Below are 27,799 nucleotides of genomic sequence, written 5' to 3' on the forward strand. Positions count from 1 at the left end.
GTTTATTGAGCCTCATTAAGAGCTCGTGTAGATGCACCTGGCATTATTTCTCAGCAGCAAATTTTGTCAATGCATCTTTACTTTGTGTCATGGTCATTATATTAAATAATATTATTGTGGCAGGCTGCAGTGTGGTGCAGTACCAGAGGCTCCAGCCCAGCTGCAAGTGGTAATGCTAATTACAGGATGCTCAAGAGGACAGAGCTGGCTGAGGGAGCTAATTAGCGGCCATAGGAAATTAAAAGTCTCCCAGGGAGGGGAAGCCAGAGAAATAGGCTATAAGAGATAGATGGAATGACAGTGGCTTGGCCAGCAGCTGCAATACCAGACCAGGGACTCTAGGATCTGTGAAGAGACCTAGGTTCTCCGAGACTGGGAGCAGCAGCACCACGGGCAGAGAACTGAGTCACAGCCAGCTTGAGAGGACAGACTGCAGTGAGGAAGGAGCAGCAGCAAGCCAGAGGCAACTTTTCAGGGGTTGAAGAGGACTCCGACCTGTAAGTTAACCCTTTATGGACCGTGTTTGGTCAGAGTTGAGGACTAACTGATATAGGAGGGGCCTGAGTGACAGGCATGCCCTGGGAATATGGACTGTATCATGTTTGAAGACTGTCAAAACTAGAAAAACCCCAAATCTACTACAGTTATCATAATAGATATTACATGGTATAGGAACCAATGCATGGTAAGCCTCACCTGCCTCCAGTTCGATAGTCTTTTGGCACAACAGGAATAATTTCTGCCAGTTGCTTGCTCACATTTCCTTTGTCATAACCTAACTGAGGTCTGGAATGATTAAGTCCATTGCATGTCCCTTGTCTGGAAGTCAGGATATCAGCTTGGTACATCTCTTATATTTTATCAATTTTCCATTTACCTCCATTTTGTTAACTTGTTTCTTCGAATTTTGTTCAAAACTTGAATACTGTTGGAATAAGGCTAACAGGTCTGTGGTTGCTTTGTGTGATTTTTCTGCCCTTTCTTAGCTATATTTGCTGTTCTTCAGTAAGATTGTAACATCACATAAAAATCCTTGCTATTAGACCTGTAATGTCCTGTGCAGGTTCTTTTCCAGTTCTCAGATGGAGAGTATCTGGCTTCTCTCGCTTGAGTACATCAACCTCCTTGAGTTTCTTTACACCTCAGAGGTGGCTATTTCATTTTTATGTCTTTATTACTATTAGCTACCTTGCCCAATGCTCAACATCAAAGTATTCCTTCTGTACTTAGAACATTCCTAGACTGTCTTGGTAAGACTGAAGAAGTTTTTGCTGTTTGTTTTAATTTCCATTGCAAAGTCTAACTTAACTGTACTTTTGGAAATCATTTCCTTATTCATAGACTTACTGACTTCTAAGATATATCTTTCTTTTTCTGATCAACCATGTTTTCCATTCCTTGTCCCTCTGTTTACTCCCAACTTTCTTTTTGAAGTGGTTATTCCTTTTGTTAAACAGTCAATAATTTTCAAATTCTGGAGACCAGGAGAAAGAGCAAATCACCCTACCTTAGACTTCATTGACTCGCCTGTGGTCAGAGCTGGCCTTTAGGGAAAATGGTGCCTTGGGTGAACTTGTATTTTGGTAGCGCCCCCCCACATTTCAGAAATAAAACTGCAATCTCAAAAGTTTTTTTTTTTTTAATAATTTACTAAAAAAAAAATTCAGAAGAGGCAATGACACAAATTTCAATTCAATTAAATTCAATTTTATTCAAATAATAAATATGTCATAAAAATAACATTATAGATAAATGACAAATAAATGAAAATAAATTAAACACTAAACTAATAAATAACAATAATAAATAAAAAACTTTGTTCACCAAGATTGCAAGACTCATAAGGTGACTTCATGCCAGAAACTCTGATATTGCTTATGACGGGTCTATAGTTTGAGCCACAGCATGCTCAATAAATAGGATGATCAACAAAGATAGTCTGTCATCTCTCGTGGTTGATCACAAATATGTTTTTATGAGCTTCAACTTTGAGAAGCTCTATTCTTTGCTTGCCACAGATACAGGCACGTTTAACAGGATCCTGAGTGCTACCCATGTGTTTGGGAAGTTGTCATGAAGTTCACTGTTGTACATAAATTGTAGAATTTGTGGAAGTAGACTTTGGAGACAGCCAGTTTCTTTGCAGTTCTTCACATTTGTGGCAGAACTGATGCTTTTTAGGATGCCTATGTGAGGCTGGTTTAAACACTAGACCAACCCCAAGATTTTCAGCTATGCCCTTAGCTGTTGTCAGAGCTCCTTCATACCTGACTTCCCTGTAGCTTACAAGATAGTCATGACAGGCCTGTATCAAGCTTGTGGCTGCAACAACGTTGAAGTTTTTCTTGCTTTGCATGCTTTTGCTCATCACATTGACTTGAAAAAGGATATCGTACCACACCATAATGAAGATAAGAAACTTGAATTTAGTGAATTGATGTGCCAGAATGAACACTCCATGATGGATACCAGTGTGTGCTTGCTCTGATTCAGTCAACGCGATGAGGGCATTGTGTACTTCAGTTGTTTGGTATTGAACAGTTTTAACGTTTTCCATTCTGCACTCCCAGCATGTTTTGCATACTGGCTTAACAGTGACATTGACATGATCTGTGAGAATCTCCAACGATGAACACAAGCAGAGAACAGAACATTGATTCTTGGCAGAATGCCCAAAAGGGACTTGGACTCCATGGAAGATGGTGCAGCATCTACCACCATGAGATTGAGTGAGTAGCATCCACATGGAATGAAAAATGCTCTTGAGTATTGATTAAGGATTTTTGCCTTTACACTCTTCTTTTTCCCTTTCATATTTGCATCATTGTCATAACCCTGGCCCCAGCAGTCTCTGATATTTATGTCACATTGTGTGCAGTTCAGTATCTTGGAGTAGTACTCCTCAACCTTTTAAGAATGTGTTGCAGCACTTCCTTCACTAGTAATTCAATGATCTTATTCTGGATTACTTTTCTGCAGTAGTGATCCTTCACCTTCTTGTAAAGTATGCATGGCAAATGTTCCTTCATTAGTTCATCGTACTTTCCTAGTAACTCCACCAAATCCAGGAAGTTCCTATTGTTCTCCATGAAGAACCTGTCAGATGAGCCTTGAAAAGCCATATTATTTTTAGAAAGAAAGTGTTATTGTTGTGACCCTCTCTAAAATGTTCTCCAAATTTTTTTTTTTCTCATGTTTTTGCACATTAAAGCTCCATGTTAATTCAATTACCCTGTTCTATCTTTTATTTTCTTCAACCCATGTTAGGCCAGAATTGAAATGACTAGGTGACTTTTCATGACACACAAGAATCTGAGATGTACTTCCAATCATTTGACCCTTCAAATACTAGGGATGATTTTGGATTCAAATCAAAGAGCTTGCAGTGAAGTAGAAAAGCTTGTCAGTGGACTTAGAATAAAGCAACCAGCGACATTTCAGAATTTTGCCATTTTTCAAGATTTCTGCATAAAAATGTCATAGAAAAATGGTGATTCTGCTCATCCAGAGGAAAATTCGTGTTCTTTACTTTTGGTGGACCATTAGTTACTAGCAAATCTTGAATTCTGGGCATTAGATTAGGCCATCAGAAATGGTATCACCAATGCCTATAATGGAAATTGTTTCATCTCTGTCACAAGTGGCGCCATCATTATTCTGGTCCAGATGAAGAATTTCTGTTTTGTTTGAGTGTCTCTGTTTCTCTTGCAATGCTTCTTGGATATTGAATTGTGGATTATCTATGCATTTTTCATCTGATATCTCCACTATGACCATCTCACTATTACTGCACACACTGTCATTCTTCTTAGGTACTTGCAACATTTTGTCTCTTTCCAAGTTTAATGGATGGTGAAAATTAAAATGAGCATCTCAGCACACCACTACACTTGCTTGCAAACACTTGTACTTACTTGCAGAATGTGCACATGTTTGCACATGCTTGCACACCCTGGCATATGCTTTCACACCTTTGCACATGCTTGCAAGGGTCACGGCTAGTGAAAAATTGAAACGAGTGTCCGAGCTCTGACCCTGTTTCTGCCGCTACTGCTGCTGTTGCTGCAGATGCTGGTGCTGAGCAATTGTCCCCCTCCCCTGAATGTTGCAGTTCTGGCATGTATTATTGTTCAGGCAACTAAGGGAGTTATTGGCCTGTTAATGACCCATTGTTTTTTACTTCACAGGTGTTAACAATCATCTCCCTTACCTTTCTGAACAATAATACCAGAGCTTCACCATGCTACATTGCCTCCACCTCTGCCTGTACAGCTGCTTTGCTGCCAGTGCCCCCTGGCCACTGTGCCCTTGTGGTCACCCATGCTGCCCACCCTGAAGGCTGGCTCTGCCTGTAGTTCCCATTAACTCCCCTTAAAGAATGAATAGCTTAAGTACTGTAAGTGCTAGGGGTGTGTGAAATGGGCTGTATTTGATTCGGATTCGGCCCGAATCGGGGACAGTGATTAGATTGATTTGGATCACTGTCCCCGATTCGATTCGGGCGAATCCAAATTTGAAGATTTGATGCTGATTCAGAGAATCAGTGATTTGGCCATAGACATAGCTTTAAATGTTTTTTCTACATACCTCGAGGTACCAGGTGTGGCTCATGAATGCTCCAATGCTCGGGAGGATGGAGCATCCCACAGGAGTGCGGGGTTCCCCCCCCCCCCCGTGCGCTTGGCGGCGAACCTGGAAGTGGACCAGAAGTACTTCTGGTCACTTCTGGGTCTGCCAGAGAGTGCGCTGAGCCCCCTCACCCCGCACCCTTCTGGTTCAGCAGTTGGCCATGGGGGGACCCTGGGTGCCCTCCAGACCCAGAAGGCACCAGTTGCCAAGCTGGGCGGGATGCGGGGGGGCCCCCTGTGCAGTCCCCGGTGGACTTGGAAGTGGAGTGGAAGTGCTTCTGGTCTACTTTTGGGTGTGCTGCTGAACATGCTGGGGAGCCCCCCATGCTCCTGTGGGATGCTCCATCCACCCCATCATTGCAGCATTCATGAGCTGCCTGGTTCCTTGAGGTATGTAGAAAAAACATTTAGAGCTGTGTCTATGTCTGAATCGTCGAACCTTTCCAAATCTCTCTGAATCAATTCAGAGGGTTCCGATTTGATTCGGAGAGATTTAAGGGTCTCTTGATTTGTTTAGGAGATTTGGCCACCGAACCAGGCCGAATCTCCGTCGAATTGAATCAGGGACCAAAGCTTTGCACAGCCCTAGTAAGTGCTACTTTTTTCCCCATCCATGTCAAGTAAAGTTACTTTAGTGGATGTCTTGTCAACAAGGAAAAGTTCATTCTGATATAGTTCATAAAGCTGTCGTCATTTTGATGGGGATGGAAAATGAGACAGTAAAGAACAACTCATGTGTCAGTAACAGCTACGTGGATATGTAACAGAAGCAGTCAGATTGACTTTATTAATGGATCATGTGCGGGCTGGGCCCCAATCCCGCCGCCAAGTGCGAGTCAGGAGGGGCGATCCGCGGCCCGTCTTTGTGCACACGGGCTGTGGCCAGCAGCCCGGGCACGCGGGGTCGGAGAAAACCAGTGGCGAGCTAGAATTAGTCACAAACACGTAGTGGTTGATTGAAAAGATTATTTACTTACACCCAAAGATGGTAGTGGTATAGGCTGGACAGGTTTCCAGGCGCAGCTCTGCTTAAATCCTCGTTGGAGGACTACGACAAATTCCTTTTCACGGAGTTGTTTAGGCTCCGCGGGTTCGGTTCAGTTCCCTGGTCCCCCGGAGTTGTTTAGGCTCCGTGGGTTCAAAAATTGGGTTTACAGGAAAGGGATACGTCTTGGATTGCGCTCAGCGACGGGGAGAGGCTAGAGGCGGTTCGTTCTTTTGTTTCCCCTCCAGAGTAGTTAAAGCTCCGTGGGTCCGATTGTTAAGCCTCTGTTGCCTGCTTAAGAAAAGCGTTGGGTCCGTAAGGATCCGCAGCGCTTAGAGATCTTCACACTGGGTGAAGTCTCCTCCTCCTGGTGTTCGTGGAGTCCTCCCTTGTGGGGGTCTCCTCGGAGTTCTCCAACTTGGGCGGAAACCACTCAAGCCTTTTGTACGGCTAGCAAGCCAATAGCTAGCCGCCACGTGTGCCTACATTTAGAATTGGCCAATAGTGTGGCGCGAATCCAAATACAAATGGCGGGAACTCCTTTGCACCGTACATGTCTGAGATGCAAAAGAAATGCATCATGCAAAGAAGCTGTAATTTGGCAGGAAATCCCCTGTTGCACCGGAGTTCTCTCCCGCAGCAGAGAACTCTATCGTGCAAAGAAAGCTACAATTTAGGCGGGAACGTAATTTAGCGGTGCCGAAGCACACACAAACAAAAAACACAACTTTGGGTTGTGACAGATCATATTTTTAGTTCTAAGAGCTCTTCCCACAAGCCGTTCTTATTTATCTACTGGTTACCTCAGTATTTTGAAATATTCAACCATTGCTTCAGGTTAATCCTAGAACAAAGTGAATGCACATAAGCAAATACAATTTTTCAATGAGTTTTAAGACATGCTTACGTCCAGATTATGGATATTAGAATTTTTCATTAGTCAGTGACTTTGAGTTTTTATACTCGTTGAGTGATCACAAACAACTAACTGCAACTATTCAGTTCTCAGTGATCAAATCAGTCTGTGACAGTAAGTCATGATCGGTCACATAAGTCACATAGTATTTTTTCCATTTTCTGATTAGCTGAATGACTCTGATTTTTATCCTCAGGACTAGGGTTTGATTTACCAATTGGGATGTTGAATCTCTCCTGACAAGGGAAAATTTGAAGGGATGCAGCAAGATACATGCAAAATTAGGAAAATTTAGAACACTGTACATTTTTGTATTTTTGAGACTTTGAAAGTTTTGCCAATGCAGGACTTCTAGGACAGAAGGGTTGCTAAAAGATTTGCTGATTGGATGTAGAGTTGAATTTCTTCTATGATATTCATACAAAATAATTGGGTGCTGTGGAAATAATCCTATTTCTGAAAGAAAGAAGAGCAGCTGGGTGGCTAATTTAATTCTCTGGGTCTGGAGGACTTGATTCTCTTCCCGGGTTATTAAGCACTGTTGCATCCCAAGTAAAATATACTAATCCTTGTGCAAATACTTAAATATTTAAGCCTAAAGTTCACTTTCTGCAAAATTTATGAACCTAAAACTTGATCATTCACAACTGTGTTAAAAATGAGTAAAATAAGGACTTGAGTAAGATCATTTTTAAGTTCCACGGAATGTTTCGAGGGATGTTTTTGGGGTATGCTCTCAGCTATAACCAGGAAACAAAGCCCTTGCATTGTCCCATACATTCCTACTTAAGGAAATCCATTTCAACCATGAGGGAAATAATATATTTGGATAACATATTTTTTATTTTTGCTTCTATTTAAATATTATAGGAAGGGTACAATTTAGCTACAAACTGAGATTTAAAGAGCTATGTGGAGACACAAAGGGTTCATTGTTAGTGGAGCTATCTGTCATGCAGGAAGGCTGTCATAGAAGCCAAGAAAAGGAAAACAATGAAGCACCACAGTTATGGTACAGAAAGAGACTTTAACTCACCTTAGGCCTACTCAGCTTTAGCCTTCTATGTTGGACCACCTGCCAGGAAATATGTGGCAGGCTGACCCACCCCACTCTAAATCACTTCTGAGAGGTAGGACTTCATATAAAATGAGATGGACTATGGGCTTGGTAAAGAAAGAGGAGAGATTTATAACCATATTTTTCTCTTTTGAAAATGTAAATGGCATGTTGGACAAAATAAAAGGGGGTTCACAGAAAGGGGTGATCCTATGCATGACCAGTTCAATATTCAGAACTTAGTGGACGAATAGCATAAGTATATAAATTAAAGGAAGTTATTGTTTTGTAAGGTAAAAGTTAGAAACATGAGGGGCACTCTTGTGTTTCCATAGGTCTTCAAAAAAAGTTTATGTCCCTTAAAAGGAACAGTAACAATAATCTCCCACGCAATGGTGTATGGCTGGTGTTTTAACAGGCTATCTTTTCAAGGAGGGAGGAGAATGAATCACAATATATTGCTTCTGTAGTCTCTAGGAGCAGCTTCATTAGATTCAACTCTCAACTGGGTGTGAGGATAAAAGAAGCTTTAGGATTTTTTCTAAAACAATATTTGATAAATGAAGTGGCTGATATATGCTTAGAACTGTAAAAAAACCTCAGGATTTTTTCAGGGATAGTTGTGTACTTCCTCTGTATCTTAGTAGTGTGTCAGATTGCAATTTGCTTTCATTTAATTCTGCGAATAACATTTTTGCCTGGTGGACAGGAATTAATGTGCATATTGTGCTCTGAAATTGTAGTCACAGCCTTAGGAGCTACTGTACTTAGCACATTGCCTGAATGCATTGAGCCAGATCCTCATCTAGTGTAAAGAAGTCAATTCAAGTCAATGAGGCTACACCAGTTTACCTCAGCTGAGGTATCTGACTCACTGTCTTTAAAAATATGGTATAAAAAAAATCTGTGGTAAACAACTGAAGCTCTGCTTAAGCAGTCCCAATAAGTTAGCTCCTTATTCTTTATCAGTGGAGTCTCCACACAAAGAAAACATGGACATGGGAAATTTGCACAGCATTTAACTTAGGTCAAAAAAACAAGTAATTTGTTAAGTGGCAAGGGCACCAACGCGTGCCATGTCACGCTGGATTTTCTTTAAAAATAAAAAAAATAACAAAGTTAAACTTTCAGTCAACCTGAAAATATTCGCTTTTTATGGGGGCAGTGCGGAACGAATGGGACAGCAAATCTTTCTTCAGTGGGTCCATTTTCAGAGACTGAAAAGCTCTATAGTGAGAGTGCGAAGAGAAGGAAGAGGAGGGGTTGCAGAGAAAGAGAGATGGGAAGATGGTGTGAGAAAAGAAAGAAAGAAGTGGGGGAAGGGAAGCACTGTGATAAATACAATATTATCAGAAATATGAAAAGGTGTACCAGGCATAGAGATGAAACCTGACAGCTCTCATGATTATCCCTGTATAATATGTGCTGGTGATTGTAAAGGAAGGCTTTAAAGAACATACAACCGTAAAAAAGAAAAAAAAGTAAGACTGAAATGAGAGGGACTCCAAAAGAAGAGACATAAACATTGTCACATGAAATGATCCACAGCACTGAAAAGAAAATTCCCAGTATCTATGTTTCAACAGAGCAACTAACAGGGATTGGATGAAATGCTGAATGTCAGAGAGCTTCTCTACTTTTCCTAAGATTAGTGTACTCTCAAGTTTTAGCTCACACTTGTAAAATGCTTCCAGATATGTGTGTCAAGTGCAAACAACTTTACTTATTAATAGTTAATGTTTGGGCATTATTGAATCATTCTTTTGATGAACACTTTCTAAAAAAGGGGCTCTGACAAATCTGGGTAATAAATTATCATTTCAATTTACAAACATACATTAACAATGTTTGCTCCTATCTGGTCACTGCTCTCTGCTGTGAAATACTTCACATGACTCTCTAGCTCAAAACATTTTTCCAAAGATGCATTCCCATTCTTTTTTGGCATGTTTCCATGATTTCAATGGACTTTTTTCCTTTTTGTTTTGTGTTACTTCTTCCTGTTACCACTCCTGGATAGCAGATCTCCATTCTCTCACCAGACATTTCCATTTCTTTATTTTTACTAAGTTCCCTCTTTCTCTTTCCACATGCAAATTCAGATTAATATGCTCCAACTATCATCTATCTAATTTATCATCTGTGTGAATGCACAGTTATTCTACTGGGTTTTTTTCATTAATAAGAAATGATTCAACATAGGCACGTATATTCTCCATTTTTGTACAATGCTTTTGAACTGTCATTTTTCTCAATAATTAATAACCAAAATAATAGAGTAAAACAATATGCTACTTGCGATCTCTCTCTCTCTCTCTCTCTCTCTCTCTCAAGCACACATACAGAAAAAGCAGGAATGTTAGATAGTTTTGACCTCCAGTGTCCGCATAATGAGCAATGGACAATATAGAAGGTTGGCTGCTTCTATACAGACCTACTTTTGTGTTCTTGTCCGGGGCTTGATCCTTGCAGCCCTGCACACTCAGTAGATGCCAGGGAGATAGATGTGATCTGTTAGCCTCATCCAGAGCCAGCAGCTGAGCCACTTTCACACAGGCAGGCAGGTATGGCAATGCCTGGGTAACAGATGAGAACTCATGGGGAGCTCTTGACTATGGAGAATGAAAAATCAAAAGAAACCATATTGGACACAGATACAAAAGGAGTCCCCTGTTCCTTTTCTATCCTCCCTTGTTCCTTTTCTCCTCTTCCTACTAAGCTGTAATGAATGTGGAAAACTGCTTTCCCCCTCAAAGTATTTGAGTACATATAGAGTCCAGATGCTCTCCTATGCAAATATTTCCACCTGTTCACTGTCCGGCAGCACTGCACGTTAACACTTCTGTGCTGCCCTTCTTTTTCCATGCTGTGCTGAGGAGGAAAAAATTACTTCAAATATATAATTATTCTCAAAGGACAGTTTTACGTACTATATACTACATTTTGATTCAGAACATCTGAGGGCACAAAGCAACAATTAACATGTTTCTGATGTTAATACAGTTAATACAATTGCCACCTCCTGAAAAAAAAGTTAGGTCAAATTCTGTAATGGTTTATACTGAAAATTCTGCCTGAAATCAAGGCAAGTTACATTCTCATAAACAGAGTCTGAATTTGTCCCAGTGAGAATATGTAAAAGTTTTATTATAAGGCAGGGTGGGAGACAGGGATGAGGACTTATTGCAAGAGAACTTGAATTCATTGTTTTGTGATATGCTGACTCATTGACTGTTTTGCATAGTCTGTCCCATATAAATTGTATCTGAAATGCTTTTGAGCATTAGGTGATATAGAAACGCATGATGACTGATATTACATAGTATCACCACACAAGGCTTCTAAAGATTATTTTTATAGCCAAAAAGAAAATAAGAAGATTGATATATCCTCTATTTTGCTTTCTTTAAGTAGCATGCCTTAGCCTAGCTAAGCCTATTATGTTTTTGGGTAAAAGTGAACACATTTACAGAGTTTTTATTGTGCATTATCATTTCAAATGATTTTTGTAGTTATTTATAATTGCTCTGTTTATGAATGTGTCTGTGATTGAACTTATTCTTCTCTCTAAGAGCTGTCTCTACACAAGGCTCTTACCTCAGCATCTTGTAGACTGCTCTTGTCTTTTTGATTACTGAACACCTTAGGACCAAATTCTGGTCCTAATTAGAGTTTTGCCATGAATTTCCATTGGGTCTGTATTTAATATTTTTCCTCTATTGAACAAACATCACTCGATCAGATCAATGTATGAAAGCTTGTCAGACTTCTCTCCTAACCATGCAGTTGGTCAAATAAAAGGTATCACAAAATAACCCTTTTTAATAGACAAAGGATTATCAAGGAGGGGGAAAATTAAAGCTTCTTGGTTAAAAAAAACAAGGCATAAGTCAGTAAAGTGAATGTAAAGTGTGTAACAGCAGATGAAACAAGGGTACAGTCTATAGAGCTGTGGTGTTTCAGGACCTACCTAATTGATGGTGGCTGCCCACTGTTTTCGTGGGCAGAACACAGTACCTAGCAGCCATTTCATGAATGCAGCGTGATCCTGCCCCCTCCCGCCCGCCCCACACACACACCTTTGATTGGTCAAGGGACCCAGTGGCCCAGCCTCTCACTGATGATTGGCTATGAGGGCTGTCCATCCTGCAGCCCCACCCTCTGCTGCCAATTGGTGAAGAGGGGTAGGCCCACATGACAGGCTGCCCTTGCAGGCAATCCTCGATGAGGGGTTGCCCTAGTGGGCTGCCACAGTGCCCTGAGAATTGCTGGCTCTGTCTGGGGAGCCGACATTTTATTTTCCATAGATTTTTTCCCCTCCAGCAGATGTTATGGCTTTTGTGGGCATTGCATGGAATCCGCGAAATTACAATTTAGGTAAGTCCCTAGTGATGTCTATTCATTTGGACTGAAACTCCCAGGGAACAGAGGGCAAGGAAAAAGGAAGAGGAAGCTTGAGGCTGAAGTAAGGGGGAGAGAGAGCAGCGTGCACATGGAACTTGGTCAGCCTTACATGAAGGAGTGCGCAGCCAAGCTGGAGATCTCACTGGCTTGGTTAGCAAGGACTGTGGACTGGAGGAGCTGGACTCAGACTTGGGGGCAACTGCAGGCTGCTGTTTGAGCACTCCAGGGACTAAAGTCTTGTTTGGGAGCACCTCCAGAGGTGTGGCTGAGTGTGTGTTATTATGTTTCTTTCCTTTTTACCTGTTCTCTTCCTTTGGCCTGTTGGCTTGTGACCCTATCCTCTATGACTTTCTATATAAAAGTGGGAACTCTCCCTTACTACTTGTGCCAATTTCTGGGGCTGCAGGGCTGGCACATCACTATAGCATTCAGTTCCGGCCTCATTGGTTAGTGCTCCAAAGGAAAACCTCAGAAATATTTCACAGTAATACCTCCATTCTCCTGTGTATAGGCTTTATTATCCAGTTCAACTTTTTTAATGGGAATGATATTCTATCCCTACATTTTTGATCAATTAGAATCATCATTTGCCTTAATCTTTCCCTAAACCTGTAACACACATCAGCTGTTTGTTGGAAAGGGTTGGCAAGGGGATTAGAAACACAAAGGAAGAGAGTGAGAAAGCCACAGGTGTGATCAGGAGGGACTAAAAACTAGTGCCTCTATTAATCTGTAGCTGGAAAAAGAGATAAAATCTGGACCAAAAATGTAAGGCCCCCTTTAGTTTCAATGGACCGAATGATGTATTCATATACTCTTTATTATGCCACTTCTGAAACATGTGCTGCACATACGCAAAGTGGTTTGATTCTGGGTTTGATTCGGGGCATGAACGCCACGTGCCCCTGGAGGCTGGGGGGATATGGCGAGCTCCCACAGGTGGCAGCAGTGGTGTTGGTGGTGGGAGCATAGTGGCAGCAAGTGGTAAGCTCCCACAGGTGGCCACAGCAGTTTTGGCGAGGTGGGGTAGATGAGTGCCGACTAGTGGTCAGCGACCTCCTACAGGTGCCGCTGGCAGTGTTGGCAGTGGCCAGTGGTGATCACCCGCAGATGCTGCTGGCAGCATCGGCAGTGGCCAGTGATGAGTGGGGACCGCCCGCAGATGCTGCCGGCAGTGTTGGCAGCAAGGGGGTGGGGCGTGGTGAGTGGTGACTGCCTGCAGGTGCTGCTAGCAGCATTGGTGGTGCTTTTTGCACCACCAAGCTCAGGGGGTGCATGTGCGGCCATGTGCACCCTCTACGCATCACCAATGATTCAGGGTTTGATTCTGCTGCTAGTGTAATGAATATCTAGCCCTTTACTGAATTCTAAGCATGCAAATTTCGACTCTAAATTTGTGTCTGCTACTTGGTCATATGTGGCCATATAGTTGAGTGAATGTAAGTACATCCACAGTTATTTTATGGACTAGAAAAGTGACCAAAACCTTTTTGCATGCAAGATGAGGCTGTCAGCATGGGACCAGAGATCTTAAGCCCATTTCCAGTTCATTTTAACAGAATTGTACATCCAAATCCCTGAGGTGACTTTGAACACAAATAGTAGTTCTGTTCCTTTTTCTTTTCTTTTTGTTTCGTGAGTTGGGTTCTCTCTGGGCAATGTAAATTAGTCTTGTAAATACAGTACTTTATTCTTCGGCTGATATGCTGTACTAATTGCTATACTAAGTATAATCGTTTCTCAAGTAAGAATCACAGAGTTCAAGGACCTTGTTGCACATTACACTTTGCATGTGTTAAACAGTTAAAATGAGCATCTATGCATTCAAGAAGGAAAACATGTGTCAGGTGCACTTCTGGTTAGAGTTACACCTTAACACAGGAGATATACATCATGTGACAAGTGAATTGTGTTATGTTGTCATCTGATCATTCCACAGCAATAATTCAGGCCACTTCTGGTCCTCCAGTATCTCAAAGCATGAATGCTGTGTGCCCCAGGAGGCTGTTCCCAGCCCCCTAGTCTCATTGACAATGTATTTACTTTTTAGCACTCTACCGTCAAAGGGGTGCTACCACTGGCCCTAAACTGACTCCTCCATGCACTCCTGGGGCATGACCCTGCCCCTACATCACTGCTCCAGGACAGGCATAGACAGAGACTTTAAACTAGCTGAGGCTGCTTTGAAGCCCTGGCACAGCTGCAGGAAGGTGCAGGGCAGGGAATGCCCTGGCCTGGATAGTTTTGTGCTTGGAGCACCGGACAGGAGCAGTGAGGACCAGTGCAGGGATGGGGGGAGGAACAACATCCCAGCAGCGTGGCTGTGCATTGCCTCAATTCAGACAAGAGGCACTTGTCTGGGTCTGGAGAGTGAGGGGTGTGTGTGTGAGTGCAACCAGCATCCCAAGGCTGCCTGAGCTGGGTAGGGAGATCTGCAGCTCCACAGCTTCCCCTGCTGCACCAGCCCCACTAGCTGCTTCCCCTGCCCCTGCCCAGAAAACCAGTCCAAATAAATGCATTCTGTGTGAAGCCTCTTCAGGTGCAGCCTGGTGAGATGGGCAGGCAGGGCTGTAGGAGTTCTAGCACCACTTGCCTCTGTAGGCTTTTCCTTCCTAATTGTCACAACCCAAAGTTGTGAGTTTTTGTTTGTGTGTGCTTCGGCATTTCTAAATTATGTTCCCGCTAAATTGCAGCTTCCTTGCACGGCGGAGTTCTCTGCTGCGGAAGAGAACTCCGGTGCAACGGGGAATTTCCCACCAATTTGTAGCTTTCTTTGCATGGTGCATTCTTTTGCATCTCAGAGATGCACGGTGCAAAGGAGTTCCCGCCATTTGTATGAGAGTTCGTGCCACATTATTGGCCGACTCTAATATATGCACACATAACGGCTAGCGATTGGCTTGCTAGCCGTATAAAGTGCTTGGGTGGCTTCCGCCCAAGTGGGAGAGAAATCACTTAGGGAGCGTGAAGATCTCTAAGTGCTGCGGATCCTCACGGACCCAATGCATTTCTTAAGCAGGCAACAGAGGTCTGAACAGCCTCTGGCCTCTCCCCGTCGACGAGCGCAATTCTAGACGTATCCCTTTCCTATATGCTCAATTTTCGAACCCACAGAGCCTTAACAACTCCGGGGCCTGAGAACCGAACAGAGCCCACGGAGCTTTGACAACTCTGTGGGAAAGAATTGCCGAACCCGCGGAGCCTTACAACTCTGGGGCCAAAGAACCGAATTTGTCGTAGTCCTCCAACGAGGATTTAAGTGGAGCTGCACCTGGAAACTGTCCAGCCTACACCATGACCATCTTGGGTGTAAGTAAATAATCTTTAAATCAACCATTACGCCTCTGTGACTAATTCTAGCCCGTGCGTGCCTTGCCGCCGCACGGTTTCCTCCGACCCCACGTGCCTGGGCTGCTGGCCACAGTCGGCGTGTGCAAAGACGGGCCCGGCTCGCCCCCGGCCCGCACACTAATCTGTTCCATCAAGTGGTTCTGCATGTTTGTGCAGCTCAGTTAATTGCCTGGACACTGGGTATGGCAGGGATGAAGACATTGTAATAGTAGAGTGGAAACCCTTGAGCTAGGTCCCCTGACTGACACCCCAGTCTGGCCAGTAGCCAAAAAGCAGCAAAGGTTCCTGGGAAATACAGTCTGCAGCATGGCTGCTCCCAGCATGACGACCAGGATGCTACTCACTAGCTCTCTAGTGGCAAATTAGAGCTGTGCAGGTCAGAGGTCATTAGAGCTGTGATTGGTCATAGCTTGTACTGACTTTAATACCATATAATTCCACAGAATTAGCACATGCAAACTGTAATGTGCATCAAGCCTCAAGGATGTGCTTTAAAACACACTTTGGGTAAAGCACAATTCAGGTCAAAAGGCAAAAGGTATACCTGGGCCTACCAGTGCACTTGGGCTGGTGTGGTGAAGTCTTTCATTTCTCTGGCCAGTTTTCCATAGTCAGTGATACATAGAGGAGAGAAGTACCTAGTGTTGCATACAGCTACCTTTTGACTTCCCAACCTGAATGAGTAGGTACCTGCTCACAGCTGAGTTGATTGGCATGCAGCCTTCAAGACTCTAACGCATTGTGGGAGCTTTAGTAGGACTCCTTAAAACACTTGTGGCGGGCTTACCGGGCTTTGCCCAGTTCTCCGAGTTAGAAGACCATGAATGCAATTGGTGGGACAAAACCCAACAATCAGAGATAGGCAAGAGAAGAGCCAGGAGGAGAGTCTGCTCCCAATCTACTCCAAGGGCCGGGGGGGGGGGGGGCAGGAGCAGACTTAATTAGGAACTGCAGTTGCAGCCTGCCTAATTGGTTCATTTTCAACCTGGGGGTGAAGCCCCAGAAGGGGATATAAGTAGCTGTGTGCCAAGCACATGGTGGAGTCAGCGAGGGACAAAGAAGATGGAAGGGATTCTGAGGCCTAGAAGAGCTAGGAGAGCTGCCCAGAAGAGCCCGAAAGATTCTGCTGCTGGATGGAAGTGGTAGGCAGTGCAGGCATTGCTATGTGGAGGGTCCGCGAGGGACTGGGACCCTGGGAGCCACAGTGAGGCAGCTCGTGTCTCTAACCCCGGCATAAGGCCAGGCTCAGGAATCAGTGTTACTGCAGGGTGAGTCATTACGGGGTGTAAGGAGGAGGGGCCAGGTGGTCTGGGACCCATCCTTTGTAGTGGGTCCACAAGGGCCCTAGGAATGGAGAAATTCCCGAGTATGGGGGAGCAGCATTCAGAGTGGCATGGCCCAGGGTATGCACGAGGCAGCCCAGACCCACAACTCCCCCTGAGAAAGATTGAGCCACTGGGATGTGTGAGCAAGTCACACCACCCCCTTGAGGCCTGGAACTGAGCTCTCCCTTGAAGTAACATTAGTCAGGCCAGGGAGCTTATGAACACTGCCCCACCCGGCTCCTAGGGACACATGGGTCAGTGGAGAAATGGGTCTCCCATGGGAGTGACACAAGGAAGGTAGCCTCAATAAAACAGCAGGAGGAAGAAATCCCCTAGAGGAGGGGAACTGTTAGAGAACTCTTGCGTCTTATATTTTGGAGTGTTATTGATTGTTTGATACACACTGTGCATTTTGGAGGGTTTATTATCTGTTAACTGTGTGCCTTGTATTTTAGAGTGCCATTTATTATCTTATTTATCTGTTTATATTGTTTGGGACCATTATGCTTACCGTTTGTATTTGGGCATGTACATAGTTATAGTTATATGTATTTATAACCTGTAAATATCCACTTTAGTTCGCTATATCACTCATCATGGTGTCCTGTGGCCAGTGGGGTCCCCCAAGGCTCTGTCCTTGGACTCATACTGTTCAACGTCTTCATTAATGATGTGGACACTGGAGTCAGAAGTGGACTGGCCAAGTTCGCTGATGACACCAAACTTTGGGGCAAAGCATCCACACCAGAAGACAGGCGGGTGATCCAGGCTGACCTGGACAGGCTCAGCAAGTGGGTGGACGAGAATCTGATGGTGTTCAATGCCGATAAATGCAAGGTTCTCCACCCTGGGAAGAAAAACCTGCAGCATCCTTATAGGCTCGGCAGTGCTATGTTGGCTAGCACTGTGCAAGAAAGAGACTTGGGGGTCATCATTGACCACAAGAAGAACATGAGCCTGCAGTGCGATGCTGCGGCTAATAAAGTGACCAAAATGCTGGCTTGCATCCATAGATGCTTCTCAAGCAAATCCCGGGATGTCATTCTCCCCTTGTACTCAGCCTTAGTGAGGCCGCAGCTGGAGTACTGCGTCCAGTTTTGGGCTCCACAATTCAAAAAGGATGTGGAGAAGCTTGAGAGAGTCCAGAGAAGAGCCATGCGCATGATCAGAGGTCAGGGAAGCAGACCCTACGATGACAGGCTGAGAGCCCTGGGGCTCTTTAGCCTGGAAAAGCGTAGGCTCAGGGGTGATCTGATGGCCACCTATAAGTTTATCAGGGGTGACCACCAGTATCTGGGGGAACGTTTGTTCACCAGAGCGCCCCAAGGGATGACGACTAGGTCGAATGGTCATAAACTACTTCAAGATCGTTTCAGGCTGGACATAAGGAAGAATTTCTTTACTGTCTTAGCCCCCAAGGTCTGGAACAGCCTGCCGCCAGAGGTGGTTCAAGCGTCTACATTGAACACCTTCAAGATGAAACTGGATGCTTATCTTGCTGGGATCCTATGACCCCAGCTGACTTCCTGCCCTTTGGGCAGGGGGCTGGACTCAATGATCTTCCGAGGTCCTTTCCAGCCCTAATGTCTATGAAATCTATATATATATCTATATCAAATTTTGTACCTGGTTAAGACATTGCTTTCTGTCCCTCCTCTGTTGAGACACGATAGGTGGCAGGGAACTGTGAGTGATTGCAGTTCCCTGCCCCCCCACAGCACATGTGTCCTGCTGGCCTTCCCCTTCTATTGGTGAGGGGGGGACACTCATTTCGGGGACACCCAGGTTACACACTCAAGTAGACAGTTGCAATTTTTTGTCAGAGTTTGACATGGGTGACTTCTCAACACCTTGAGGGATCCTCCAGGCCATTAACAGTATGAGTAATCACATGCTTTAAGCATTTCGTCTCCATTTAAAAAAAAAATAAAATCAGTCTTTTTCTGTGATAAAAAGTCCAGTGTCTGTAGTACTTTTCATTGCACTTGGAAATAAGAAACTTGATTAGATGTGCACTATGTTATCTATGAGGATGTTTGTTACTGCTTCTCTGGATTTCCTAAAGTTTTTGTGGATATTCTGGTCCATGGAATGTATTATTTCTAGATTGCATTTGAGGTCCAGCAAAGAACAGAAAGACGATAACATGGATTTATGCATGGGATTATTCTCCCAGGAAAATGAGAATATATACTAACCTAGAAACCAAGGGTGACTTAGGAGCTGGATTTTCTACCATTTTGATAGCAACTTTTTTCCTGATATTTCTTCCAAAAGAAACCATAATTATCAAGTGCTCGAACAAATCTTATGCTCAGTTTATCCCCACTGATTTCCCAAGTGATTAGTTTACATGAATAAGATGTTCAATGAACTTTCTGACCAATTTTAGTGGGTATTGGTGCATATGACCTTTCTGTTTGCTGGCATGGCATAGCTGAATTTTTATTCCATTATAAACTGCTCAAACAAACTGAAAGTGGAGTTCTAGTATTTACTTACTTCATAAGGGTAATGTGAGGCTTATTAATAAATGTTTATATGGTATTTTAAAAACTGAGCATCAAATAAGCTCCTAAACAGCATGATCTCAATAAGGAAATAATATAATAATTAAAATTGAAACTTTTTGATTCAAATAATATTTTGGGGGGCATTTTTTCTTGGTTGGCTGGAGCCGATTGAAGATTTTTTTGGTTTTCATAGAATAAGCAAAGTACTCTTACATGCTTATAATACCATAACTTTTATTTGCAATTGAAATCAATCCCATCACTGGAAATCTTTAAATCACGACCTGGATGATGTTCCAAAAGACAAAAGAACATCCCACCAAACAAACAAACAAACAAAACCATTCTCAGTCAAACAGGCATTTGTTTGGGGAAGTCTTAAATATATGTTATGCAGAATGTCAGAATGGATGTGCCCCTCTAACCTCATAATCTATGAATCTCTAGAACCAAAAACATTAGTGGTTTACCTGTACCCCAGCCTTCTGAGACTCTCAAAACACGCCTTCCCAAACAGACTTTTCTTAATCCTTTTCCATGCAGCAATCCCACAGCTTGCACAGTTTCTTCTGAACCTTCCAAGACTCAGTACTTTCCATTCATCATTACATATACCTTACAAGGATCAAATACATTCCTCTCTGCTAGATCTGACTACATCCACTTTCAATTTCTGCACCAACATCCCTTCTAATGATTCAGCTGCTGATGCCTTGAGAACCTGATCCAAAGAACATAGGACTCAATGAGAGGCTTTGGTGGATGTCTAAATTAGCAATACATCAGCACAAATTTCTATTCCCCACTGCTAATCCCCTGAGACACCTGTTCTCTTTGGTCTTTATTTTAGTGATAGTTTAGCAGGTTCCAATCTCACAAGCTAGGTCCTCTTTATAAGAGCCTGCAAATGGGAATCCATGGTCTCATGTTTTCTATGATATCCATTCCTATGACTGTTTCTAAGTAGTGGTAAAGAGACCAGTAGTCTTTCTGAGTCAAACTGTTACTAACTGCTGACAACACAGATAAGCACAGGTATTCTCTTCTCAGGATCTACCCCAACAGCATCTTGCCTGAAATTTACATGGAAGAAGGGTGCATTTGCATGCCTGTGTCTCTGTGTTTTTTCATAAATACAATGTCCTATGACACGCTTATTCCCTTCAGTAGCCTTGTCCTTCCCATGTTATGTCTTGTTTCTCATTCCTTATATTATCTGCTTCTCTGGTCAAAACACATAGGCTAGGGACAGACATTTAAAAAGCCTGAGCTTGAATTGATTCAATCTTTGCAGGTTAGTCTAACCTGGATGGCTGAACTGGTTTGAAACTGGACAGACATTCTCTCTCAACTGAGGAAATTTAGGCACATGCCAGCTGTGGCTCAGACTAGAAGCCAGGGGGGCTAGAGCAGCCCTCCCTTCTCTTCCACCATGCTGGCTGGTGCTCAAGGGGTGGGAGTGTTGCCAGCTCCAACCTGGGCTAGCACTCTGAGTCAAGTGGGGAGGGAGTGCAGTGTATGAATTTGGTGATGGCTTTTCAATCTTCCTCCCAGGTTTGTCATACTGTCTGCAGCAAACTGACAGGCACGCAAGCCAGCTGGGGGCCGATAGTGATAACAGTCTTTATCACCTGATTCGCAAAACAATGGCCTCTCTCCATTACTTCAAACTTTTTAAACAGCTTACTGGCTGACCTGTTGATTAGCTCCAAACAACCCTAAGTGGTCTCTGTTCTGTTTGCCTGCCCCAGTGAAATTGGAGAGAGACACACACAGAAACCTCTCATCATTAGCTAGCATACCACATGCCTAGGGTCCGTGGGGCTGGGGTCTGTGCTGTGGGAGATGGGAGGGAGGGAGGCGGGGGGATTTCCTGCTTGAGCAGTGGGGGAGGGGGGGCAGACCCTGTTGTGTCTGCAATCTCTTCTGGAGCCTTACACAGCATTAGCTAGCATACCACATGCTGGCTATGGTCCATGCTGTGGCAGAGAGGAGGAAAGGATCTGTAACACGTTGCCTTCCCCAGTGCCATCTTCCCTGTTATCTGCACCCTACGTGGGGCACCCTTGGAGTCCCCTTTAAGGTTTCTTGTGTTCCACTTTCTACTCTTCTGCCACGTCTTGATGGAAAATTGTTATACTGATGTTCTCGTAAGCAGGAAACTGCCTATTATATTTCATATGTTGGGGTCTTCCGCCTCCACGGGCCTTGACCCCTGCCTTTCTCTAGCTAGGCCTCCCCGTCTAAACCCACCAAACAGGATTAGACTCTGAGGCTCTAGCCCTTTTCCTTGTCTTGAGGCTCATGGCCATCCTTTCTGCATCAATCTGGAGCCCAACCTACCTGGCCCAGAGGCCCAGCCATTGGCCCCACAGCCAGGGGACCACAAGTTCAAGGCCAGGGAATGGCCTCAAACCCACACTGTCCCAGTCCACCAAAAGAAAAAAAAAAACCAAAAAACAAAACTGTACCTCAGGGGTACCAGATTACCTTGACCTTTTAGGATTGCACCCTCTGGCGCCAGGGTCTGTACCCTCCCAAATCCTGCACCCACACTGGCTCCAGGGCCTATGTACCCCAAATACTGAACCTTCTCTGGTGCCAGGGTCAGTACACCCCAGATTCTGCACCCACACGGGTGCCAGGCCCCCACGGTGTAGTGGGGTCCCAAAGCAGCTTCCTCCTTCCCCACTAGCTTCACCCAAACCACTGGTGTTATTAACCCCCCCCCAACCATAAACAATCTGTCCACAGGCTCTAGCCACCACCAGAAAAAGATTATCAAAGAAGGCAGCACACCTGCTTACGTTTACTCAGGGGTTGTGCTTCTGCTCCCCACCGTCAGCTACCATCCTTCCTCTGGGTTTGCAGCTGCTTCTTTGGATTCTTCAGTAGCTCCTTCAGCTTTTGGGCCATGCACCCAGCCTCTCCATGAAGCTCTTACACACATTCCTTCACCCTTGGCTGCCAGCCCCACCTACTGCCCAGCCAAGGGTTTTTATAGTCCTGGCCTGCCCCCTTCCGGTCACCTGACCAGCTGGCCTTGCTCAATGTTTAACCCCTACCTTGCCAGTGCACTGTGCCCAGAAAGTCCTGATCTTAAAGGGGCCGACCTGTCTTCTGGTAACAGGACTAGGGTTCCCTGTTACAGGATCCCTGCTTAAGCAGTGAGTGATGAGGGGGTATGGGGAGGGGGTTGGGGGAAGCCAGCAGACCCTACTGTGCCTGCAAGTCTCTGTCAGAGCTCTGGCCAGGGAGCAGAGGGAATGGGCCAGTTCTGCTGTGGAGCAGAGAGCTCTGCCCAGCCCAGAGAGCATGCCAGGATGCTGGGGGACTCTGATTTAACTTAAACCAGCAAGGGGTCTGGGACAGACATTGCATAAACCAGTTTGACCCAAAGCAGTTAAGTCTGATACTACATTCAACCAGGTTTATCTCAAACCGATTTCAGACATTTTCAACTGGTTTATGTGCACTGAACATCTGTTCTGTTACAGGTTTAAATCAGTTTCTGATCACTTAAACCAGTTTATGTGTAAAGTCTGTCCCTAGCCATATTGCCTTTTGTCCCACATTGGGCAGGGGCCTGAGCTTGCAGGACAATGAGGGACATGTCCTCTGCTTACAGACATGTGCCTCAGAGATTCCCCAGTGTGTCTGTGCAAGAGGGGAAAGCTGGGCAGGCACTCCCAGGGCCTGTGGGACCTGATCCTGTGTGGGAATTCTCAGGTGTGCAGGATTGGCCGCCTCAAGCTGGAGGAGCACCTGCCTGGGGCAACTAGACAGCAGAAGCTACTTTAGTATGATTGCACTCTCCTGACACAAACCTGACAGATGTGTGCTGCAATAAAGCGATACAAATTAATACTATGTGTCACAGTCAGAAATGTTGGGGATTTGTGGCACAGCAAGGGTATGGACATCTGCCTTGGCCTTTGTATCACCATAAACATTTTTTATGGTGGCACAAGGGTGATGTCTGTTTCCAACCTATATGTCACCTTCATCTGCAGTGCTGAGATCCTCTGATGTCCCTCTCAGTCACCCTATGCTTTCCAGCAACACTATTGCCTGTGCCTCTCAGTGTCCTCTGTTACCTAGTGTCCTTCCCACATTCTCTGTCCTCCCATTTGGAGTTCAGCCTCCGTATCTGGGGATATCTATTTCTGCCATCAGTTCATTCCCTTTACTGGGGGAACAGGGGACATGTGTCATCTTCCATCTGCCCAGGCTTGTGGGGAAAGGACTCTTGTTCCTTCTTTCTTTGGGTACAGTCAGCAAGATGGAAGTTGAACTCTCCCATAAGGCTTCCTTTGTGGCTACATCTGGCATTGCCTCTGCCTCTTTGCTGGTGAGCAAAATCTCTAGTAGGTGCCCCAATGGAGGAAGCAGTAGGGAGTGTTGTTACTGCTGTTCTGTGGGGACTGAAACTAGCTTCCACTCTCCTTCCTTTCATCCCTTCCACCACAGGCTCCTGGTTGATTTGGAAAATAATTCTTTCTCTCTAAATTGACAAAGAGGGGAAATGTTTTCTGCTGTTTCATCCTGGTACCTTTCCCATGTTCTGTTTGAAGAGTACTCCACCAAAAAGATGTCTGTAGATGTGCAGATAGTTAGTTAAATTAATAGATAAGAAGCCAGTAGATGGCACTCAAGAACATGCAGTATTGTCCATAAGTTTTTTAGGACTAATCAATGTTTTTGTTGTATGTTGCAAATGGCTTTTGATGTGCAGTTCTTTGCATGCAGCCATTAATAGGATACTACGATTGCATCTATGCAGGCCATTCATTAACAGTTCTGACAGTACTGGCAGTAGTAAAAACTTGGTTTGATCAGTAAAGTGAACAATTATTCTGTGGCTGTAAAATATGTAGGTATTTGATATAGTGAGTAAAATATATCTGCCTTACAGAGTCATGCACTTTAAAGCAGTTGACTTTAGAGCCTTTTATTTTTCCTGTTGATTAACATATTCTACTAAATAATGACTACTACAAGTTTCACACTGTATTTAGCACTAGTACCATAATATACCAACAGCATGGGAACCATTCTGAGCTAAATCACCATAAAAGTATAGATGCATATATAACCTATAAAAATAAATGTCTTTCCATGTGTAGTTGGTTTATAGAGTTTCCTACACTTCTGCAAATAGCTTTAATTCAAAAGTCGAACTGCACTCTTTCACTCAGTAGATCCTGATGCCAGTAGAAAGCCTTTCATTGTATCCAATTCACTGCAGAACATACTGGAGAATTATCTGCCCTGGGTCTGCTCCTTTCTGGTGGAAAGGAGGCAGTGTTCTTAAACATTGAGGTTTCAGAAGAAGAGATCATGGAGCTAAGTGATACTTTGAAAAACAATAATTCATCTGGTGCAGATGGTATATAGTAGGAGGGCTTAGTTGGAGTATGTGGCTTCAGTGTCCTTTCTATTCACTTCACAACATTTTTTTAAAAAGACGGTATGTGAATAAATAAAATTTGGCAGCTACTGATATTCAACCATGAATTCGAGATCTTAACTATGAAGTAGCTGAGTTGGTACCAAAAATATAGATGTTCTTATTACTTTTTCTCATTAAAATAGTCACTGTTCCAGACAACCTGAGGAAAGTTTAAAATAATGTTCCACATTTATTTTAAAAATCTCTATGGATGATCCATGAAATCATGGTACAGTAAGCTGTATACATGTAATTGGCAAAATGGTTCAAAATATAATTAAAAATAGAATAAAAAATACCTGGAAGATTAGATGTGATAGTTTTTTAAAAATTGATACTAAGTGGAGAAAAGCATTTCATGGGGGATAGTTTGAAATTTAGCTCAATTCCAATTAACACAAATCCCCCAAAATGTTTAAATTTATCAAGAAAATGGAACCTCAACATTGAGGTAGTCCACTTCCAGGGTACCCTAAAGTCAGAGAACCAGAGATGGATCCTTGATATGGTCCATTCGGCACGTTTGGAAATATACATGGATTGAATGAAATTGCATGAAATATCAATAAATGCAAAGCTACACATGTTGAAAGATTCTGTTGGAAATGTTCATTATTTTGTGAAGAATTTTAATTGAAACCAGCCATCCCAGTAAAAATAATTTGATTCTAACGAACTGGAAAGTTACAATGAAAAACATTTCCATTAATTTTTTTTGATCAACTTTATGCCTAACCCTAAGAGGAAAATTGTCTCACATTAAACTATTAGAAAAAAACTTAAAACGTGTCTAGTAGTGGGAAAAGAGAACTAGGTGACATAACTTATTTAAACTTTCCCAAGCCCTCTGACATGAGTAGTTACTCAAGGAAGATAAGAATTGTTATTGATAAAAGACTGGCCAAGAGATATGAAATAGAATATGCATAAATAGACAATCATCATCATGACAAATGATTAATGGTAGGGCACCTATGGGTTCCTAACCTTGCCTTGTGTTGTAGAGATGTTGGATAAACATTGATGTTGGAATATGCTGGTCCATCAAAATCAAAAACATTTTACAAAGCTGGGTCAATTTTACAGGAATTGAGTTTTAGAGGGAATCCAGGGGGAAAAGTTCAGAAAATATCAAGATGTCCATGGCATTCTTTTCTAGAACAAAGAAATTACAATTTTTTTATTTGAGATGACCTTCCCAATGAATGTTTATTTTGTATTATACAATGAACTATAAAAGAAAATCTTGGAACACTTGAAAAGGAAATAATATATTTTGTCAATTTTTTTCCAAATCAGATATTTTGATTAAAAAAAAATCTTTTTCAGAATCTTCCTTTTCCAGAATTTTCCCTGAAATAGAAAATTTCAAAATTTTGGGGTTTTTTGTTGACATCAAATAAGCCAAATCTGAAATCTTGAAGTCCTTTATGCAGTCCTTCTGTCTTTTGCATCATTCTAGTTTGAATTATTTAATTCAACTATTTAAATAATTATACTGTAAGTAAAGTGTATTAATAAAGGAAAGTGATTCAGGTCTCACTTCAGTCAGCTCAGTGAACAGCTTTGGTCAAAATGCAGCTTTGATTAAAGCAAAGAGATGAGATAACAATAGAATGGGAAATAATATAGAACACATTATTTGTGTACATAAATGAGAAGTGTGTCCTCCCACTGGTCAGAAAATATATTGCAGAGGTATAGAAAAGAAGGGCAACAATAATGATCAGAGGTATTGAGATACTCTCCTGTGAAGAGAGATTAAAATTATTGCAATTGTTTCCCTTCAAAATAAACAAAGACCAAATCATATATAAAGTAAAAATGGCCTAGAGAACATAGATATTGGACTTCTATTCTACCTGATGCAATGGAATTAAAAGGTGGTACACTGAAAACTGAAAAATTAATTTTAGAACATGTTGCCCCAAGAAGTCATTGAAGCCAAGAATTTAGCAAGATAGAATGAGAGATTGTCTACTTGTTCAGCTATTGAGAATACGCCGAGGTGTTGTAATTAATTATAAAATAAAGGGAAATTAAACCTCGTATTCCTTCAGGCTTTGGAGACCAGGGTGAGATTAAATGTTGAGGGGAGAGATTATCCTACATTTGCCTACTGTGGATTCATATACTTTTCTCTGGGCCACTAGTGTTCTGAGAGGAACAATATTAGATCAGATGGAGCTCAGCATATTTTTTCCTATATATGTTCAATATTTACTTATATATAATGTGATTTTTTTTCTCCCAATTGGCAGGGGCAAAGAAGTCCCTCATTTGATAATCACATACAAGGATGCCTCATTAAACACACTATCTATCATTAAATTGCTGCCAAAAACAATATGGGCTCAGTAATGGAAACCAACTATGAACCTGATTTAAATGCAGCCAACACTGACTATGACTATAAAATATATAGCCTATATCAGACAAACATGCTGATGGGAACCTATCACAAGGATAGATTAGTGCAACTCATCTGAATAAGATGTATGACAATATCCATTAAGCTCAGTCCCCCTTACCACTGATTCTTTTCCAAGTCATAGTGAGCCACTACGTTGCATATATTTTTACTTCTTCTCTCTCACAGCTGAACTGTGGCTTTCTTTCCCATTTCCAATTATTCCTATTTCTTTATCAGGCTTAAATGTCTGGCAAACATTACCAAATGGGGCCCTAAACAGTCCACCCAGATTCCCTCTGTCACCCCTTCTCTCCGCTTGTCGCATGATTAGTGTGAATCTGCCCACCATGAGGTGAAGATGGACCAGGTTGTCCTGCATCTCATCTGCATATACATTTTTGGAGGAGAACCCCTGGCACCAGTCATGAGTGGGGGGATAATTCGCACATGGCTTTTTTGTGAGGAAGGTATCTCGAGTACACACACAGACTGAAAAGTGCTGAACTGTGGGGTCACCATAGTTTGAAATGCTGTTGACTCCACTGGGGCCCAGCCCAATCAACTATGTGGTAAATCACAAACCTTTGGTTTTAGATTAATATCATGCATAAGTAGGTGCCAAAATGTTGATTAAAAGCATGTTTATGGAGTACTTGTGCTAAAACTAGCAGCAGTTAAAAACAAAAGGTAATATGCATCAATTCTGGATGAACTAAGTGCATGAGTACTATTTGCAAATTGCTACAGCCATGTTT

The sequence above is a fragment of the Alligator mississippiensis genome, chromosome 1, assembly GCF_030867095.1.
Source record: "Alligator mississippiensis isolate rAllMis1 chromosome 1, rAllMis1, whole genome shotgun sequence".
NCBI lineage: Eukaryota > Metazoa > Chordata > Crocodylia > Alligatoridae > Alligator > Alligator mississippiensis.